Source organism: Macrobrachium nipponense, chromosome 25 (assembly GCF_015104395.2).
Source record: "Macrobrachium nipponense isolate FS-2020 chromosome 25, ASM1510439v2, whole genome shotgun sequence".
Lineage (NCBI taxonomy): Eukaryota > Metazoa > Arthropoda > Malacostraca > Decapoda > Palaemonidae > Macrobrachium > Macrobrachium nipponense.
In genome coordinates this window covers 31,356,751-31,379,250 of record NC_087214.1, presented here as the reverse complement: position 1 = coordinate 31,379,250, position 22,500 = coordinate 31,356,751, and the positions used below count along the sequence as shown (strand labels likewise).

The window sequence follows — 22,500 nt, the reverse complement described above, 5'->3', positions numbered from 1 at the left end:
GATTTTAATTCATTGCTCTATATCACGGCCATCTTTTGCTTTCTTTTTTAATAAGTGAAATCGCTTCTCTGTATTTCCTTTCATATCCTTTCATCTTCCTAATGAACACCATAACATTGCTTGGGGGTTTAAGAACTTCAAGTCAGTAGCCCCTGTGGTGGGCTTCTTGTTCCATATGAATTGGGTTATTTATTCTTAATGATAATAACAATTTGATGACAGACCGCTCCTTGAGCAAGATTGCGCGCCGGCATAAGGCTCTTTCACCTCAAATAACAGCATCAAAACATGCCTAACTCACTTCTGACCCGACAAAAGTAGTGTTTCCTATTATGAGGTCGTGTTCAGAATTACGGGGAAGCGCTGCTGCTTGCTGTCATTAATTCCAGGCGCTTGTACTACTTACCAATTACTTTGTGTATCCCATGGCAAGTGTAGCTTTCAATTCACGACAACTATATACTCGAATACAAAACTGATAAGAAAAATCGACAAGATAATAATAATAATAATAATAATAATATAATAATAATAATAATAATAATAATAATAATAATAATAACAGCGCAACTTCTTTCTTCTCAGTGGATTATCTGCTCAATAACAAAATGTCATTTTCCTTTTCAATTTTGTCTTCGTGGAAATAAAAATGTTCTAGAAAGTTTCAGCAACCCCTCTTCGGTTTGGTTAAACAAATAGTGGGTCCTACGAGGCCCAAACCCCATACCTTCAAAAACGAAGGTAATATAAGAGATGGTCGCGGGTTTAGGACCTGAATCCAGGGACGTGACGTAACGTCCATTAGAAGCTCGAACCTAGGTCCCCTCGTTATTATTATTATTATTATTATTATTATTATTATTATTATTATTATTATTATTATTATTATTATTTCTACGGCATTCAATTTATACAGTATTCTCTGCGCACGTTTATAACCTTCCTATCATCGACTTGTTACTTGTACGTCTATCCTGTTTCCTGCGGTCATATCAAGATGTTCTCTTGCAATATTTTTTTTTCTTATATTATCTAAGAGTTTCAACATTATCTACAGACATTACATATTTCTAAGTAATATCCCATAATGCTTCTTATATTGGATTTGTCGAGTGAAGGAATAAACTGTATCATATAAGATTTCTCATTGTTATGACGATACAAACAATCTCTCTCTCTCAATCTCTCTCTACTCTCTCTCTCTCTCTCTCTCTCTCGTCCTCTCAGTTCTCATTCAGCACTTGTTATAGAAGGCGGAGCGTCAAGCCAGATGCCTTCAGAAAAAGCTGCCATCAATTCTCAGTTGTTCTGTGACCCCAGGTAACCGCCATATCAGTCATCTTGATCTGGTGTATTATTATTCTTAGTTAGAAAACCGTGGCATACTTTCTCATCAAACTAGTATTGTTTTATATATATAGCATATACAATAAGTATTTTAATCAGATGTCCAAACTTAGCGAGATGGACATGAGCAAAATAAATTGCATTAAAACAACCTTAGCTCTTTCGTAAACTATGTCAGCAGTCTCTCTCTCTCTCAGTTACTTACGGTTCATCATTCAACGTATCTTTATCGCTGACTTGCATATTCGTGTGAAAGACGTTTTTCATTGACAGACGGAAGATATTTGGGCCGAATTACAAATGCTTTCAATACGAGGCTGTGTCACAGGCTACACAGATGCCCAGGCACGAGTGTTTGTGTGTGTTTTATAAATGAAGAATGTACGATAGTTTAAAATGTGTTAATTATCTGGGCCTATAATGTGTTTCAATCAGAGAAAAATGAAGGTACGATTCATTATGTTTGATTGATTTTCCATGCGAATAATGCGTCTGTGATTTTTTCTAATCATACAAATGGCGTCTGTCATTGTACTTGCATTTTTCATTCATGCATTTTCAAATTCCTTCACCACCATTGCAGTAGCAAACGAGACATCGGACTATTTTCATTGTACTTATAATTAATTTATTATTTATATGATGAATGCAATTTCTTGTACTGAATAAAGAGAAATTCATCAATAATATTTTTCTTTTTTTAATTTGGTCCAAATTCCCGACTGCAAAAGAGACGTCGCGATGAAGCTTTTATGGTGAACAGCCTCCTGATAGCATTTTTGTTCTTTTTTTTATATCCTCCTTTTATATCCTGCTTTTATGTCCTTCCTTTTACATACTTCCTGTATGTCCTCTTTTTATGTCCTACCTTTGTATCCTACGTTCTTGCATGTCTTCTATATCGTCGTTTATATCCTCTTTTTATCCTTGGTTTATATCCTTCCAACACTTTATCCTCATCTGTCATCCATCATTGATTTATATCCTACTATATTCTTCCATTTATATCCTCTTTATATTCACCATTATATCCCCTTTTTATTCTCATTTTATTATCCCACTTTTTATATCCTCTTATGTCCTCTTGTACCTTACCTTCATATCCTTTTTTTATCCTTCTATCAAATCCCACTTTTATATCATCCCACAAGGACGTGAGATGGTACGTAAGGCACGTTGGCATGACTGAGCTATAAACTCTGGCGTTGGGATATATCCTCCATGATCATTCATGATTTGCACGAAATGGAAAGATTTTGTTTACATTATGGAGTATGGATGTATGGGCAGCAGCATCCATTTCTGTGCTACCTATTGGTTTCCATTTGTTGATTTATTTCATTTTGTAGGCGCCATAGCATTATTCGACAGCGAATTTAATTTGACTTTGTACGTTGTCTGCGAAGTTATTATTCAAGCTATGACACTCATTCTGGTGTCAATGAGAACGGAATACATGTCTTTTATTCTGGTATATACAAAAGCAGCATTATAAGCAAAATTCCACAATGTCAGGACGAGTTAAAGTCGTCACAAAAATAAGCTGTCAGGACAACTGAAGCAATTCTGGGCTTCAGATCCGTGTTTGCAACCTGACCAATTAATTCCTTTATATGAAAAATCGTGTTATCAACACTTTTGTTCTAATAAAGTTACTATTGCCTAATAAACCTTAGTGTACTAATTGCTTTCTTTTTCGTCTGAAATTATCTTGAAAAAGGAGCAGCATCACAAACATATTGCAGATTTAATCTTAGACAAAAGAGGTCAACAGAATCTTGCAACTCCAAAGTGGGAGAGGATATCATTTTACATCGTGGCTTTTACATTATTATTATTATTATTATTATTATTATTATTATTATTATTATTATTATTATTATATAAGTAGTGGTATAAGTAGTATCATCATGTGACATCACTCGAACAGAACAACAACAAAACCTGGTATATTTGGTAGGCAGTATCCTACTCTCTGCCTACCAAAATAAAGCTGAAAATTTCTTAAACATTATAGATTATCTGATAAACGTTAAAACAGCCATCCAAATTCGAATTACTGACATTGCAAGCTTGAAATGTCTTGCAATATATTTCAGGTAGCTTTCAAGAACGTAATATATTCCTTGAAACGTCTGATAGACCAATTTTTATTTTTATTTATATTCATTTTTTTTTAAATGGAAATGGGCGAACCTCACACGAGAGGAGACCATTTGACAGTTCGGAAACCAGCATTTCTCAATTAAAATGCCGGTGCCTCGTTCTGCCCCAAGTACCGAAGGGCCTCAGGTGACTGTGACGTCACTCGAAACTGGATTGGACCAGATTTCATTTCAAATCGTGGACTGCAGACGCCATTTATTGACTGCCCGATGCAAAACGGCGTTCAAACATGAAACTGTTGTGCTTTTGATATCGAGCCAATATAAAAATTGCCGAATAAATGATTGCGATGACTGCATAAAAATGTAAAGTACGTATTCAATTATTTATGCCTATTGGTGCCTAACAATTTAGTATTTGAATCCATATGCATGGAATTGTATGAGGGAATTCACGAATTGGGTTTCTGGTAATACATTCACAACCCTTGATTGTTAGCCGGGGAAAAGCTAGAAAAACCAACAACATTTGACTATTCCACATATTATTAGTCTAAATTGTAGCAAAACTGGGGGTGCATTATACAGAGAATTTTAGTAATCTCGAGATATACTTTGAACTAAAAATAGTTATTATTATTGAATATGTCTCCAAATTGGCCAGATTTCGATTAAAACAATATTAAAATGATTCATGATGTTTGATATGGACAGTCCTCGATGCGTCATGAATCCCAACTTTTAAGGCTTTTAAACGAGAGAATTTTCTGCCTTTTTTCCACATCATTTGCTAATTGTTGGATCGAAAATAACGAAGCATTCGTTACGGGGTTCAATTAAGTCTTTAATTCATTATTTCACGTAGAGAATAGTTCGTCATTTGAGTGCCAAAACCTCCATTAATGTTGGCAATCCTACTTGCTCTCCTGACAAGGAGCAGCCGTTGTTTGTTACCAGAGCGAACTTCGTCACTTCCTTGAGAACATTTTACGATCTTCAAAACGTCCCTTCATTAAGTTTAAATTTTAGGGATATAGTATATATATTACTTCCTTTTTACTATTTATCATATATATCGATCCAGTATTTATTCGCAGTCTTGCTAAAAAATATGTAATAGTTTCGTCTTCAAACAACCAAACTTCATCCGAAGATTATTGTCTTAGCACTCAATAGATGTCTTCAGCATACAATCTTCAGAAAACATTATGCCTATGACAAAAAATATCGTATATTTGGTATTCCTAGCACTTACTACACTTTATTTAGTATTAGTAAGAAGCATAAGTCATATTTGCATTACTAGTAATGCCCTTCGTCATAGAATAATGTAAATATCGTTATCTTTATAGTGATCTTATTTGATTTATGAAATTTACAAGACAGGCAGACAAGATTACCATAGTTTACCATTTAACTATTTTTACGTTTTCTATCCAGATAGAAATAAATTTTTATAGAAAACTGTATTTTGAGATATTTGGATAACTATAAAAATTGGCCCCCCCTCTCTCTCTCTCTCTCTCTCTCTCTCTCTCTCTCTCTCTCTCTCTCTCTCTCTCTCTCTCTATATATATATATATATATATATATATATATATCATAGTATATCTATATCCTATATACATCGAGGTACAAATGTCCTAATATCTATTCGCTCTACCTCGGAATTAATATATTTTTATATATGTTTAACCAAAAGGGAATTTTTTAGTCGATAAGAGATTTGTAGGCGACCGGGCGCGAACCATCGAACCAAACAAATCCATGACTACAGTGAAACTTTAACCCACACCGCCACCAGTTTAAACATACATGACAATATATATTAATTCCGAGGCAGAGCGAATTAGATATTAAAGGACATTTGTAGCTCGATGTATGTACATGAATCACGGTATGTGATATGGATATTATATATATACACATATATTAGATAGATGATAGATAGATAGATAAATATGATATATATATATATATATATATATATATATATATATATATATATATATATATATATATATATATATATATATTTATATATTGCATATGGCCTTTATAGACCTTGAGAAGGCATATGACAGAGTACCACATCAGGCAATATGGAGATGTCTCAGGGGGAGAGGAGTGATGGAGAAATATGTCAGAATGATCAGGGAGATGTATAGAAATGTTAAAGACCAGCGTCAGATCTACAGTTGGAAGAACAGAATATTTGGAGTCGGGCTCCATCAGTGATCTGCTCTAAGCCCACTTCTGTTTAACATCGTCTTGGTAGCCGAGAACAGGGAAGAACTGGAGGGGAAGCTTGAAAGATGGAGCTATGACTTGGAGAGTAGAGGTTTAATAAGCAGGAAAAAGACAGAATATATATATGGATGGCGACCAGCAAACAACAATCAAATTAGGCGGAGGAAACATCAAAAGGGTCCATAAATTCAAGTACCTTGGCTCAGTGATTGACAATGAGGGGAACATGGAAGAGGAAATTAACAACCGGATTCAGTGTGGTTGGAACAACTGGAGGAAAGTGTCTGGTGTCATATGTGATAGAAAAGTCCTTATAAGATTAAAGGGCAGAGTGCACAAGGCAGTGGTCAGACCAGCAATGACATATGGATTGGAAGCAGCACCTCTAAAGAAAACAGAGGGCAGAAAGTTGAACGTAACCGAGATGAGGATGCTTAGGTGGATGAGTGGAGTAACCAAAAAGGACAGGGTTAGAAATGAACATATTAGGGGTACAGTAAAGGTCACTGAAGCACCAAAGGAAGTGAAAGAGGCAAGGTTAAGATGGTATGGCCACCTGATGAGAAGAGAAGAGCAACACATGGTAAGAGAAGTGATGGACGTAGAGGTGGATGGAACACGAAGGAGAGGAAGACCTAAGACCAGGTGGAGAGATTGCATTAGAGATGATATGAGGGAGAAGGGAGTATGGGAGGAAATGACACAGGACAGAGGTAGACTCATTAAAAACGGCGACCCCGAATAGGGATAAAGCTGAGAAGAAGAAAGAAGAAGATATATCCCTCGCTATCTGTGTCTATAAATAAGATCTTCATCGACCCATCGCGTGACGAACGAAGCATATTATTGACCTTGCCAAGTGACCCTCCTCAATTCAACTGTCAGAAGCAAATAGGCACTGCTGTTTATTTCGTTTCTTCTGCTTCTCTTTCTCTATTAATATATCAATGCCACATATTCCTCGGATCTTCGCAAGACGAGACGTCATATGGTTAAAACTGCGGAAAGTAAACTAAAAGCGCACGCGCGCGCATACACACACACACACACACAGAATGAACCACTTGACCTCAATTCTACTGGAAACTGTATCGGCTGCAATCTGCGGAACAACTCATAGGACCTCCGGAACATAACGAACGAATTCTCTCTTTCCATCATCAACACCGTCGTCACTCCATCCACCACCTTTCCTCCTCCACTTACTTACCTTTTCTCTTTCTGTCCCATCCATGAGTCTTTATTCCGGGTGTCTGTCCAGTTTCTCACATCATTCTATCAACCATACAGGTGGCTAACAGCTTCAAGGGGGCACGGTTCGTGTAGTAACTTAGGCCTTCTGGTTACTACTTAGCCTGCCCAAGGAACTTCGTCAGGAGGCCCCCGTCACTTGCCTCATCATCATCGACATCACCCAGGCGATCATCATCGATTCAATTGGCCCTGAAATTAAATGAAAAGAAGATTTTGTCAAAAGGAAATTGGAGCCAACTAACGTCTATTATGGTCCTGTAAACATTCTATGATGAGTGGCTGAATCAGGGGCTCAGTTAAAATGGGCAGTTTTACCCGAAGAGTCTCCTATTTCACTTTACCTTCTCTTACTTACAAGGATTGATCATTATGATATTTAGATCTTGAGGACGCACCAAAATATTCTTTGGAGGCTTGAATTTCAGGTCAATGGCCCCTTTAGTGGGCTCGTTCCGTTTAACCTTAATTAAGCAAGGAACCAGGAGGTACTTGTGGTAGGAGAGGCCACCATACAGAGGCAGCGGAATAGCTCAACACAGGAACCAATAATAGTATTTTTGGCAATCAGACTGAGAAAGTAAATTGTCCTTCCCATAAAAGTCAGTCTGGCTTATCCGCATTCAAGAGTCAAATCACATCAAATACAGTCGTGGCGAACTACAGATGTTGCACTGAACTAACACTTACGGGGAAAACTTCGAATATCGTGGGTTAAACCCCGACATCTTTTTTCCTGTATATACACATCTGGACAGATCCTCGAAACAGAACCTGATGACATACATTGTACAAAAGATCTTTGTTACTGAAAACCTTGCATTCTGAATAATTACTGGAACTGCCATAAAATTCACCAAGGTCTTCTTCTCCACATCCCTACGAAGAGCGCAGAGGAAATAGCAGCATTATGAATCTTTTGGCAAGAACAACATTTATCCACGATACCAAAATGTTGCATCACCTAGATTCATGTGACCGATGATTCATTCGACCTCATTCGGACACGTTCATTGAATAAACAACTACAAGCAGCGAAGTTATTTATTAAAATGCGATTGACATCTGAATTGTTTAGCAGATTCTAATATGAATGAATTTGACACGTTACACCTTGTCATTCATTGTTCACTGCATATAACAAAATTATCTTATCCAATCAAAAATAAAAAAAATATTGTAAGTCCTTTTGAATAGTTTCACCCTCGTGTAGCATGAGATTATTAGACATTTTTACAAAGTACTGATCACTCACAGCTTGTAAATATTAAAGAGCAGTTATGAGCAAGACTGAACAGCACGTTGGCCTACTGCAGTCTGAATGAAAGCCACGATATGATTCAAGTCCCAGCGGCCCCACAACACACGGCACATGAAAGAGGAATTAGTTCTATTCAAATGTGATGATTTGTGGTATTTATGACATAAAATTTAAGTAGTTATCTTTTTTTTTTATTAATAATGGATGAATTTAAGTCAATAGTTTGTTTCAGAAGTAATAAATAACCTAGACTACGTTTAAAATAGATGCAAGCTTGCACTGCTTGATATCTAGAGATTATATTTTCTTGCATCACGGGAGGCTAAGCCAAAACTATCTCATTGTAGGATGATGCATGGATAGGAAGAGCAGTCAGCTCATCATTGACATTTTATTAGCTGCTCCTCCGGATCACCCATACCATATCTTTTCTGGCTAAAAAGACACACACAGTTTACAAAATTGAAATGCTTTAAAGATTGAAAAATGACAAGGACACTACAAGAAATAGATTACCATGAGCAGTAAAGTCCAGAAAATGAAAGCTCAAGACGAGTACACAGACTATATATATATATATATATATATATATATATATATATATATATATATATATATATATATATATATATATACTATATATATATATATATATATATATATATATATATATACTATATATATATATATATATATATATATATATATATATATATATATATATATATATATATATATATATAGTATATATATATATTTAGCGTTATTATATGAGGCCAGGACAGGGCGGATAGGAATATTGTCTTTTATTTTGTTGGTATGGTGTTTTTACGTTGCCTGGAGCCAGTGGTTATTCAGCAACGGGACCAACGGCTTTAAGTGACTTCCGAACTACGTCGAGAGTGAACTTCTATCACCAGAAATCACATATCTATCACCTCAGTGGAATGCCCGAGAATAGAACTCGTGGCTACCAGGGTGGCACGCCAAGACCATATAGATCACGCCACTGAGGCGCTGAAAATGTCTTTATGAATTTTCGGCAAACCGTAGCTACACCATTCCATAGGAAGAAGAACCTGTGCAGTATAAAGATTGATTGATAGGTGTCCGTTTATGATCTCTCTCTCTCTCTCTCTCTCTCTCTCTCTCTCTCTCTCTCAAGTTCTTCAGGAAATCAGGAACCTGTTGTTCTGGTCCTCTCTATCTTAAACAAGGTGGAATAGTCATAAGGACTAAGTTTTTAAAAATGTAGTATTTCAAAATTGCTTCGACCTTAGTAATATAATCCTTTTTTAAAAATCAGAATGACCACGCCTTTACCTTTATCCGGGCGAGTAACGATAATATAGTTAGTTATTTTTGGCTAACGAACGACTTCCTGAGGAAGGCAAACCAATTCGTAGTTAGCTCAGAAAAGGTTTTGTGGGCTCAGCAAGATAAGGAACCCACCCACACCAAATACCCCACCTCCACCTAACACCATATTAACAATAGCTATTGTCTGCGTTTTGTAGAATTATTGAGAGAGAGAGAGAGAGAGAGAGAGAGAGAGAGAGAGAGAGAGAGAGAGAGAGAGAGAGAATTGTCTCACCTTCTAGAATCAGCCTTACAAGTATTCACCATCTTTAATTTTCAAGTGAGTCATTAATATAATATAGAATACAAAAGAAACTGCTATAGAAATATATATAATATATATATATATCTATATATATATATATATATATATATATATATATATATATTATATATATATAATAAATCTTACGTTTGGCAATTTCAAACCTCTCATTTTCGTTATTTATATTGTTGCCTAAGGCGGATACAAGCACACGATCGTATATTCTGTCATAAACACTTTCTTTGTCGTAAATTAGTTCAGAGAGAGAGAGAGAGAGAGAGAGAGAGAGAGAGAGAGAGAGAGAGAGTAATAAACCAGGTGGGGGGCTGTCGTGACGTAGTCATAACGGTCATCGAATTCAAACTTAAAACCACAAAGGTCGATCTTATACCAAGCGAAATAAATGCTATTATACTTTGATACAGATAAAACGAGTGGACAGGGATTTTTTTTAACGACTTTTATCAGATATGTATTAAAACAATAGGTTAATTCAGCATATATCAGTTAACCTTACATTTACAGTACGTAAATATACTTTGTAATCTCAAAAGTTTTGCACATCGTACTAGCCAGTGGGTCTGTCCGTGTCTCCTCTGCTTGGGTCACCTCGGTAAGTGGGCGACAATAAAACCCGTGTAAGGGGGTAGGAATTAACCGATATCCGAGGGGGATGTTCAGAGGGGAGGGGGGGGGCGGCAGTGAATCTTTCTCTAAGCAGTAAACAAGACCCATGCTGGGAAAACAGCTAAAACCTCCAAGACAACCGTACCATGGCCAGGCCCCATCCTCCTTCCCCAGTGCACTTAGGCCTAATAGCTTTCATAGCTTTCATACCCTGGATAAGATATTCAGAAATCCGTAATTATGATTACTGTTATTCACGCAATAATAATAATAATAATAACAAAATACATAGAGTTGATGTTATGACGTATCATACTGAGAGAGAGAGAGAGAGAGAGAGAGAGAGAGAGAGAGAGAATGCGCTAATCCCTTTTGAGTTGACCCAAGAACAAGAAGTAACAGACCCACTATATTTATTCTCTCTCACACAAAATACTAAATAATACTTAAGTTATATGGAAACGATAACAAGACGTGTTATTAGATAATGACAAAAGTGTCATTCTGGTGGATCTGAACAGCGGAAGTCATGAGAGGTGGTGTTTTGCGAGAGAGAGAGAGAGAGTCATTCTTGAGTAGTTGGATTCAACCAATGACAGGAAATGTTCATGTCTGAGAATACGATCGGGTAGTATGTACGTGACTACATGAAATAATATATAATAATTGTTAAAGCTAATCTGTATCCGTCTATAGGACATTTCTTTATGTATTTACTTGTATTTTTGAGCCTATTTCTGTATCCTCTGTTTTCAAAATTCGGTTCTTCTTGTAATGTGGTCAGCTTGTGTGAGCTGTAACTTATAGACAACCCCCCCCCCTTCTCAGGATCGTTAATTCTGTAAGTGATAAATGAAACCTAGTGAATTTTGTCGACGTTAAACTACATCGCCTCAAGTTTTAATTCCAGCATAGGCCTATGCTTCATGCTTCAAGGAATAATTACGAGTTGAAAATTCAACCCATTTTGAGTTGAAAATTCAACTCTGATTTTGAGTTGAAAAAATTCACCCATTTTAGTTGAAAATTCAACTCATTTTGAATTATTAATGAATTTATACTCATATACCTGGTCTGGGTTTTAAAAATAATAATATTGGGGTTTCGTTATAAATATTGCTGACTATATAAATAAATATATGACTATTATTATAATTCGACGAAACTGCATCCTAATCTCACACCTTATACTGGTACGAAAGATTAATGAAGGGTGATGCAAGTATGACAAGTCTCTTCCATTTCAAATCCCATCTGAAAAAAGTTAAGGCTAAAATATTTGCTCTCTCATTTTCGACATTATTCTTGCGATGGAAATATCATATTTAATCATGACAAGAAACAATACTTGGATTCATCTCTGGATGTTGCTGTCATTGCTTAGGGAAAACATAAGCTCTCTATTTCTCAATCCGTTTCAGATTAAAAAATAAAAATAAGAAAATTACTAGTTTTGTATTGTACTATGGACCCTTCTGGCTGGTCGAGGATAGCAGCGGATCTTTTACTCCTGCATAAAAATAAGGCAATATAGCCCGCATTACATACCTTAACTATTCTAGCGTGAAATAAAAAAGGGGAATTTATTTGACAAAAAAACACAAACTGAAAGTGAATGCCTGTTAACCATACGACATACCTTGCAGATGATTAAACTCCTCATAGCTCTCACTTTAAGTTAATGAACAGGTGACTAAAATCTCACATTAGTACTACACACTTGTGTTCTTCACTAGGTATGGGGCAAAATTCGAGGTCTACCAAACAACCAGGTATCGAGAGAATGATAAAAATCTGAAGCAGTTTTCAATATAGCCAACACTCGTGTACAAAAAATGAAACTAATAAATACTAAAATTAACACAGAACAACAAGTAACTCAATAGACTGTGCCTGGCAGAAAGCGGCCTTATTGCCGGATATGATGAGGGCAAGAATAGCATGAAGGTGCCCTCAGAAGTTGAACCAGCTCACGTTGGTATCAGGGGACCAAATGGCATTACGGTACGGTACGGCACGGCACGATAAGGTTGATATTTGGCTTATGTGTACGGTACGGAATTACGGTACGAAGTTTACCAAAGTACTGTACGGTATAGTTCAGGTACGGAAAAAACGGACAAATTCCGTACCGTACCTCACCTTAGGCTTGGTTATATCAATTACTGCTAATGCATATTTGGCCGCGTCCAATAACTTCACTAGTAGATTATTAAGGTACTTTATATTTCAGTTTGTAGGTAATATACTATGCATGTGTACTATATGTGTGTGTGTAATTCCTTCATTAATTCCTCCACTCTGCTTGATTATGAACGTGTCATGCTTCCCCTGCAAAGTATTAACTGATCACTTTGCGTTACGCGAATCATTCATTTAGTGCACCGACTCTACTGAGTGGTGAACGCCACGGTACTGGTGAATGGTGGGCTAAGTACAGTTCCTTCATTGTTATAGGCTGGGTAGGCACAATGAAAGCTATTCTGATATAGCCAGTTTCTGGAACTTTTCAGTAAGATTTTTTTTTTCTTTCTCTGACTAGGCTGAACAATTAGATATAGTTAAAAAGAATGTTTTATGTTTTATACGCAGAGTTGTGACCCCGAGATTGTTGTATTTACAAAACCAAACCAATAATCACTATGATTTTTTTTATTACAAATGTTTTGATTTGTAATTTCTCTACCATTTATTTGTTTCGGTATCTTTAGTTTTAACTTTACTTTTGCTCATAAGAAACACAACTTATCAATTTTTATGAAATCTGGAAGTAAAGTAAATTAGATCGACTGCTAAAGTTAACTGATTCGGATATAAATTAAAATACACATTCTAAAAAATATTATTTTTAGTTACAGTTTACCTCCCTCTCTCTCTCTCTCTCTCTCTCTCTCTCTCTCTCATCTCTCTCTCTCCTCTCTCTCTCTCTCCAATATATATATATATATATATTATATATATATATATATATCTATATATATATATATATATATATATATATATATGCAATTTAAGTAAAGTAAGATGCTTGTTCAACTTACAGGTATTATTCCACTATGTCCAGTGGAATAATGCCTGTAACAACATCTTACTTTACTTAAATTGCATATATTATATATATATATATATATTATATATATATATATATATATATATATATATATATAGAGAGAGAGAGAGAGAGAGAGAGAGAGAGAGAGAGAGAGGGAGGGTAAACTGAAGACTACAATACCATTTTTAGAATGTGTATTTTTATTTATATTGTTATTTTATATTGGTATCCATGTTACCAAACTCTGCAACTTTGCGTATGTTTATACATCCATACACATGTACACAATTACATAAAGTGGAAAACAAAGGAACAATATTAATAGAAATATGCCGATCATGACGTCCGATATTGAGTTAGAAAAAGAGAGAGCCATGCCAATATTTATCATGTCACAGGAATACGGCTAAGTTTTGGTCGTTCATTTTTTAATTGTTCAAATTGCGCACGAATTAAACAAGGACAAAATGTGGGCGAGATCGTATAAAAAGCAATTATACTAATACAAAAATGGATAGGATGAGGGCAAAACTTAAGGTGAATAAAAAAAATGGGAGAGGTGGCGCGTACAAGAGATGTCGGAGTAGTCACGGATATGGGGGAAGGCGCCGATGGTATTCGTTATCTTACTGTTACTCTAGTGACTCGTCTAAACAGCCTCCTCGCCTTTCCGTCAAGAGAGAGAGAGAGAGAGAGAGAGAGAGAGAGAGAGTGTGTCCGGGTTACTACGAATAATGTGGAATGTGCAGCTAACATGTTTATTTGTGGGTTTTGCAATAGTGAACTCCCTGTTAAAGAGGAAGGAAACCGGCGATACTGAACAACGGGGACATAATACTGAAACCTCCTCCCTCTCCATCAATGGCATATCACTGGACTCCGATGATGATAATAATAAATAAATAAATATAGGAAAGAAAAACAAGCTGAATGGAATATGCCCTCCATCAAAGATAGGCCTATTTATAGCTACTACCTATTCACGGAACGCCGGTCAAAGATTTATATAAAACGTATTACAGTCAAAATTCTCTCTCCTCTTTCTTCTCTCTCTATATATAGGTAGGTAGGTTCTATAGACAGAGGTTCTCCCTTTTTTCAGTTAAGACTGCGAAGGAGAAGTAGTTTGGCGCGAATTTTCCATTAGTACTAGGCCCTAAACTTGTTGCCCCTCTTGCTTTTTCATAGGTGTATTTTTTCTTTTCGATTGGTGTGCCATGAATACGTTTGATGAAGAAGGAAGAGGAGAGAGTTTTGAGAGTAATACGTTTTATATAAATCTTTGACCGACGTGTCGTGAATAGGTAGTAGGTACCTATAAGTAGGCCGCCTATCTTTGATGGAGGGCAGATTCCATTCAGATTGCTTTTCTTTTCTTTATTTGGTAGATCTATTATTATCATCATCATCATCATCAGTGATATGATGCCATTGATGGAGAGGGAGGAGGTTTGGCAGATCTATATTACTATTCCGCGGCGGCCTAGACTATGGCAGTTGCGGTTTTTCAATGCAGTGTTACCTCCTGAACAAGAATTTTAAGTTATATTTATTCGGACGACTGTAATTAACCCCCAGGGGCTCATACTAAACACGGCGAAATACATTGGACGCCCCAATTCCTGGTGGCTTTCGTATTCGTGGGGACGAACGATGAGGAATGCTTATATAGGAATAACGGAGGTTTCAGTGATGCATGCATATTAGCTATGTCCCTGCTGCTCAGTATCTAAAGCATACTATACTGATATTGAATTTGGAAGCATTTTAGTCACATCGGCCTAGCTACCTAATCGCCGGTTTCCTTTCTCTATATCAGGGAGTTCATTATTGCAAAACCCACAAATAAACATGTTAGCTGTACATTCCACATGATAGACAGACACTATTCATGCAGTCATCGAAATAGGTCAAAAAAGAAAAAAAAATCTGGTTGTTCAAGAGCAGCAGTAGTTGGTATCGTCCCTACCTGCATTATGATTCCCCTTTCTCACGCGGCATCATCCAGCCGGATGACGGTGAGACAGGGTATTGCGGTCACATCTCAAGCTAAACTGCTGCTCATTCCAGATTTTCAGTCCAGCTGTCCAGGCCAGCCAGCCTGCCTGCTTGCCCGGCCCCCCCCTCCCCCGTTAAGAGGCACGAGAGGTGGGAGTAGCAGAGCCGCTATGCTTGCGCATGAGAAATAAAAAAAAAACTGGCTCCAACTTTGATGAAAGTAAACTAACAGGGGAAGAATGGACTAACTGCACTAAAGATATGGACTAAGTGTTTAAAGTTAAGGTTTTGCCTTTTATCATGGTCTTCGGACACTGTGTGATAAGGGAGCTGTACTAACGGGTTGGTTTTAGACCTCAGAGGACCTCTGTGTTACCTTGTTTCTACAAGTTACTTGGGTAACCTTATGAACGCAATAAAAGTTTATCAGATAAATTTATATTCACCATCCATAAAACTGAAACACAGGAAAAATTAAATAAAATGGAGGGAATTGAAACGCATTTGATGAATTTAAAGTTTAAATTAATTTAACTAAAGTTTAAACATATCAAAGAGTAATACCAGAGACAAATGTAGTCAATCAATGGCACTCAAATGAAACAAATCAAAACAGAAGTCAAAGAATCAGGGCAATCGCCCTTTCTAAATCCACATACGTACACATCACTACACAACACTAGATGACAGACAGGTCACCTCAAAAGTTGAGCCAAGAAGCTGTAGTACGTTCCGTCCTGCATTCGGGTTTTGTTGGAGAAAAGAGACAAGTTTTACAATTACCACGAATGCAGAACTGACTTACAAGGTTTTCATGAACATTAAACATTTCATAATAATTATCCAGTTCGTTCTGAATATAATACAGATACTACGTACCTACATGCTAGAACAGAGCAAAATCAGATAAAATAATGTTAAGAGTGTCATTCTCGAGTAGATGTGCTTCCTTCACCTTTATTATGTCATGCAATATATACACGTAAATATTTTTACAAAAGACATGGGCATGCGAATGAATACATTTGGTTTTCACATGAATACAAATACAGCAACAGCTCCTGTTTGTCGATTACCTGACAGACGGCAATACGCAGTGAAAATCAATCAATTTCTTATGAGACAGATACTAATAATATAATTACAATAAGAGATAGATGACACGGAAAAAATGAATACACAACAACATTAGAGAATAAAAGCGTAATGAGAGGAATTCCTCACACCTACTATCTCTCTCTCTCTCTCTCTCTCGCAGGAGCCACTGAGAGAGACGTTATAGTATAGTCTTGGAAGCGATTTTAGTTTTGTATCCATAATATCAAGTATTGTTTTATACGTCGACATCAATTAAGAGGTCACGTATGTATACGCCTTTAGGCCTATTTATCAAATTTGCTTCCCTGGGTGTCTGGAGGGAGCTCACATCCGGCCCCACCCCCGCCCCCCCTCTCCCAACACTGATACCAAATCCATCACTGTATCCCTTGAAAGGGAGCGGAAAATGAACACTAGCAAACATTGTTTGCAAACTGTTTGCAAACAACTTTTTCCGTATAATGGTTCCCATCCAGAATGGAAAGCATTTAGTGTTTCTGTGTATATGTATAGATATACATACATTTATAATGTATGTATTTGTTTATATATTCATATATATGCATGCATATATGTATATATAAACATGTACATTGTATGTATATGTTTATATATATGTAAAGTATCCATGTATGCGTATGTGTATATACAGGGTGCAGCACGAGTTTACGCAAATATTGTGGGAAATGAAAGAAAAAGTTATTCGTTGGTGAGAGAAATTTTTGAAATAACCCTTATATCTATCTATCGGTGCTTTCATGCGATAGAGGGTGGTAAAAGGAGGTCGGTGCATCCTGGGATGTTTGGGGGTTGGGGGTTATGGGGAAGATGGAGCGAATAGGCCGATGTGGATAAATTAACCCCCAATCAAATGCATGATTTAGAAATGAAAAAAGTGCATGCATCGTTGAATCCCTATTCCTCCCTATAAATGGCATTTATCGGACACCGATAAAAGAAAAGGTGGTCGAAACATAGAGACGCCTAAAGGAAAAACCAGAAAAGAAAAACGTAAGAAATACCGGATCGACCCCTGACGACTACCGCCTGTTCCCGACCTACGAGACTCACCTGTTGCCGACCCCCAGCCTCTCCCTGATACCCCGTCGCCTTTGATAACACCAGACCGAAATTCCGCTGACGACCTACAGCACGATGAATATTAGACAGGTGCTTAGTATACCAGCGTGCCAGAAAGACACATCATAAGGAAAATTGAAAGAATTTTGTACAAAATCAATTCTGTGAATTCTGCCATTGTTTTTAATAAAACATGTTTGAAAGAAGGTATGTTTCCAGCATACATTAAGAACAATAATAATAATAATAATAATAATAATAATAATAATAATAATATAATAATAATAATAATAATAGCCCATATGATTTCATAAAGGCATAAATAATAATATAGGCGCCCCTGTCCGTTTTATAGGTTAATGTTTCATTATGAAACTCGTTTTTCTTGATTCCCCCATAAATGAGTTGATATCTGAAACGTAGATTAAGAATTGGAATGACTTTTTATTATTATATAAATAATTCAAGAAATTCATCTCGATAAGTAGATTTTTAAACACCGGTTCCAGGAAAACTGACTTCTGAGCAGAAGAAAATATTCATGTCAGTTTCTCTGTGTAGTTCGTGGTGTGTTCAAGTGTTGAGTCTAAAGAGGTAGGAGGAGAGTGAATAGGGTCTCAAGTGTTTGATTGTTGTAGGTAACTTCATGTTAAATGTGCCAATTAAGAATTATTTTGAAGTATTTTTGTGATGGCTTTGGTTTTTATTCAAAAGATTTTTTGCTCTTGTGGGGATGTTAGATATTATCGGAAATACAGTTTAACTTTGCTGAAACAGTGAGATAGATTTGTCTTTTACGTAGCTTTTTATGACAGATGTGCTTAACATTCAGATTAAAGCAGGTAGTTTTAATTTGTCAATTAAAGTTCTTAATGTCTAGGGTACAAGTCAGTGAAAGTACCTTGTTTTTTCGTTGTTTTACTTTTGACCATTTTAACTTCAATGGTTACATATAATGATGGATGTGTTAAAGTGAGGTGTTCAAAAGCGTAGTATTAAAGTAGACTTAAAGTAATATTTAACTTCGTGAAAACTATTTGAACGATTTCATGGTGTTTACTATGCTGTAGTTATAAGCGCTGTTTATTTTAAGATTTTAAGAAATCTCGGAACTTCTGTTGCTTCATAATTAGCTTTGATTTTAAGTTTAGTTAGTGAATTTCATACAGTATATACTTCAGACACGTATTTTCTTTTCATATACAATGTTAGGGAGAAATTTTTTATATTAAATGTTATGTTCTGGCGTAAATAAGATTTTTATTTAATTTAATTCTGTATAACTAGGTATTTAATACTTGGGTTTTTAAAATTTACTTTTGAAATAGTTTTAATAAGACTATACTTTTTAATCTAATTGTCTTCAGACTTCAATAGTTAATTTAAATCTATATTAAATATGAATGAATAGTATTTAATATGGACTTTAATGTATTAAAATTTACGGTGCTTGGTTTTAATCAATAATTTTAATCTGTTAAATTAATAGGTAAGCAAACCTCTCACTCCTTAAGTGAAAATTCCTATTTTTTTCCAGTGACTCTGGAAACTTTTCTAAATTGGAGCGATGACATTTTTAGAGACCTGCTTCTATAAAAGGTAAGAACTTGACTAGTCGTTAATAATTTGAGTGTCAAAGTTTTTATATTTTACATTAAAAGTTCAATGCGCAATGAAAGTGTAGGTATGTTAAAATTACTCCATTTTTTAAAAATTTTATAGTTACTTCCAAAGGCTTGTTTTAAGAATGGGACTAGGTTGTGTTAGTGTTAAAGAAACTTATTTGATTAATATAAGCTTTGTTTCAATTTAAAGTTGAAAAGTGACTGACATTGCTGTTTTACTGACAGATAAGTTATAACAGATAGTTAGTGTTAAAGAAACTTGTTTGATTAATATAAACTTTGTTTCAATTTAAAGTTGAAAAGTGACTGACATTGCTGTTTTACTGACAGATAAGTTATAACAGATAAATTTAGAATTTGCCTAATTATGGAAAGCTGTGAATGTTAAAGTTTCAAGTTACTGAGTGTCAGTTTTTTGTCTCAACGTTGGTTTTAAGACCTACTGAACTGACCGCTTTTTTTTTTTTTTACTTTTTTCTGTACGCTAAATTTTAGACCTAATGTAATATCTAGCTAGCTTTTCCCGAATGCGAAGTTTTAGACCAAATATAAATCAGATTTTAAGACCAAATGAAAATATTTACTTTTCAGATAGTGTAATTCGATGTAACGGCTTGGTTCTGAACGCTGCAATACTGAGACTGAGCTTCGATAACTATTCCTGGAACTTTGAACTCTGGCCATGAAGGATCATTCCTCAGGATTTCTACTACTTGGAATTTGTGACAAACTGTAAAGGCTCGTGTGCCTCGTGCTGACTGAGATTTGGTTGGGCATCTTGCAACTGATCTACTTCCAATAAGTTTCTCTGGGCTTTCACTAGACTATATACTGTTATTCAGAGGATAATTTTGTAATGTGTAACATTTGGAAATTTTAGTAGCGTACTTGCACTTGCGCTGCACTTGAGTTACAAACATTTTTATAATAAACCAGTGTTACTCTTATTGCTTAGCATCGTTTAAGTGTAGTATTTTAAGTGTCTTTTACAGGGTCTCTTACAAATAAATTGAGTATCTTGGTTCTCAGATTTTGTATTTCTTAGCATCCTGCTAGTGTACATATTATTTACTATGGTTTTTAAATTTATGTACTTTGAAAAACCACATTGTCAAGAAATCTGGTGTGCAAAATGTTTAAACTTAAAATATTCTCCATAGTAAAATTAAAGTTAAAAAAGTATGCAATTATGTATTTTCCGTTTTTGACTGAAGATTGTCACAAATTTTTTCAGTTTATTCACTACTGTATTTTTCTATGTACAGATTTTTATAAACTAAATACTTTTTAATCAGCCATTTAGTGCTATTTTAATGGCATTTATTTCATTACCGGAAGATTTAATAAAATTTGTTAAGTTTTATTAAGTGTGAAAAATATCTAAAACTAGTATTATAGAGGAGAGAATTCAGACTGCATAGTTTAAGTATCAATGTTCTAAATATTCTAAATAATTCCAGAGGGAATGCATTAAAAGATTAAAGGTCTGTCAAAAGGCAGTAAGCCAAAAAATCTAATCCATGCAGAAACTGATCTAGGTAAGACCTGAAGTGTATCTCTGAAGTATTTTAAAAACTCTTAGGGTTATTAACAGTTAACATTTGTAGCTAGGCAGTGCTAGTTTAATACCTTTCCTTACGGGTGACAAAGGTAACCCCTTTTCACTTTTAGTTGAAAACTACAGTAACGTAAGAAAGATGATGGTAAATATAAGAGCTAGTGAAAATAGATACGCCAATTTACTATATCAAATTTTCAGCCTTGTTTCATTGTTCTAACAATTATTTAATCACTAGCTTGTCATTGGTCTTCATGAACGTAGTTGTATGTTAATTATTTGAATTTGCGGAAAGCAATGTTATGGTATATATACTTCCTCCTAAAACTTAATGTTCCAATGCTATTACTGAGGTGGATGCAAATGATCCTATTTAAATGAAGACTAGAAGGGACGTGGATTGCCTGGGACTGTTGTTAAGGATGTCTGTTCCATTTTTGAGAAATTTTCTCTAGGAAAACCTTTCCCTCGGAATTCCTCTTTGAAACTGAGCCAGAAAAATGTACTATTAAATGTAGTAGCTCCAAAAGGACTTATTTCGATTCGAATTTAAATGAGACTCAAAGTTTACTGCGAATCCTAATTTTGAGTCTTTTGGGAAAGAAACTAGAGAAAATTTCGGCCTTCTCTACGTTATTTGCTGATTTTTGGATCGAAATGACACTGTATTCCTTATGGGAATCTATTAGTCTCGAATACATTTCTTTAAAAGGTAGTTACTTTGCCGTTAATTGCATGTTAAATCGTCCATGAATATTGGTAATCCTGCCTACTCTTCTGGGCAAGGAGGAGCAGCAATTGTATACCGCTACTAGTACGAAGAACTTTATCCTCTTGTTGAAAACTGTTCACGTTCTTCAAAAGTGCCCTTATCAAGTTTTAGATACACAGATCTTCTTTAATAGTAATCATATGTATCGATGCAGGATTTATACGTGATCTTGTTAGAACAAGATATGATAGTTTCGTCTTCAAACAACCAAACGTCATGCAAGGATTCTCACAGCACTCCATAGCGAACGTACATAATTTTGAGAAAGCATTACTTGATTAAACTATATTTTATCTTTGGTATTACTAGCACGTAGTGCCCTTTACTTAGTATTAACAAGCAGAAATTTTCATTATATTACTAGTAACGCTTTTCGTCATAAATATCTTTATGTTCAGAGTGATTTTATTTAATTTATATTTTAGCGCGAGGCAGACGGGATTACTACAGTTAGCCTTTAAACTTTTCTACATATTCTATAAAAGTAAAAACATTGTATTCGTAGAAAATGGTATTTTGGGACATTTGGGAACTAGAAAAAATAGCTCTCTTTCTTTCATGTTCCATAGGCCCGAATTTGTCCCGAAGTTATGAGTAACATGAAACGTAAAGATTCTCTCTCTCTCTCTCATATGTTCCATAGGCACGAATTTGTCCTGAAGTTGTGAGTAGCATGAAACGTAAAGGCTTTGATTTCAAACTCTGTTTTCGACGTCAACAGGAACCACAGAATTAAAGTTCAAGCTCTTAAAGAATATTGAGGAGTTCGTTCGAAAGAAGTAACAGAAGGTAATAAAAGGGGAAATACAGAAAGCGAAGATCAGTTATTAGCAAAATTGGTAAATTGACATA

The 22,500-nt window shown here is 35.5% G+C and overlaps 1 long non-coding RNA gene across 1 annotated transcript in view; it reads left to right on the top strand.

Moving 5' to 3' along the window:
• Positions 1–20,250, top strand: part of LOC135199310 (uncharacterized) — a 252,450-nt gene extending 232,200 nt beyond the window's left edge. The window contains exons 5-6 of the long non-coding RNA XR_010311050.1: positions 19,231–19,292; positions 19,910–20,250. This is a non-coding gene — a long non-coding RNA (uncharacterized LOC135199310). The remainder of the gene's footprint in view (positions 1–19,230; positions 19,293–19,909) is intronic.
• Positions 20,251–22,500: the final 2,250 nt, after the last annotated feature.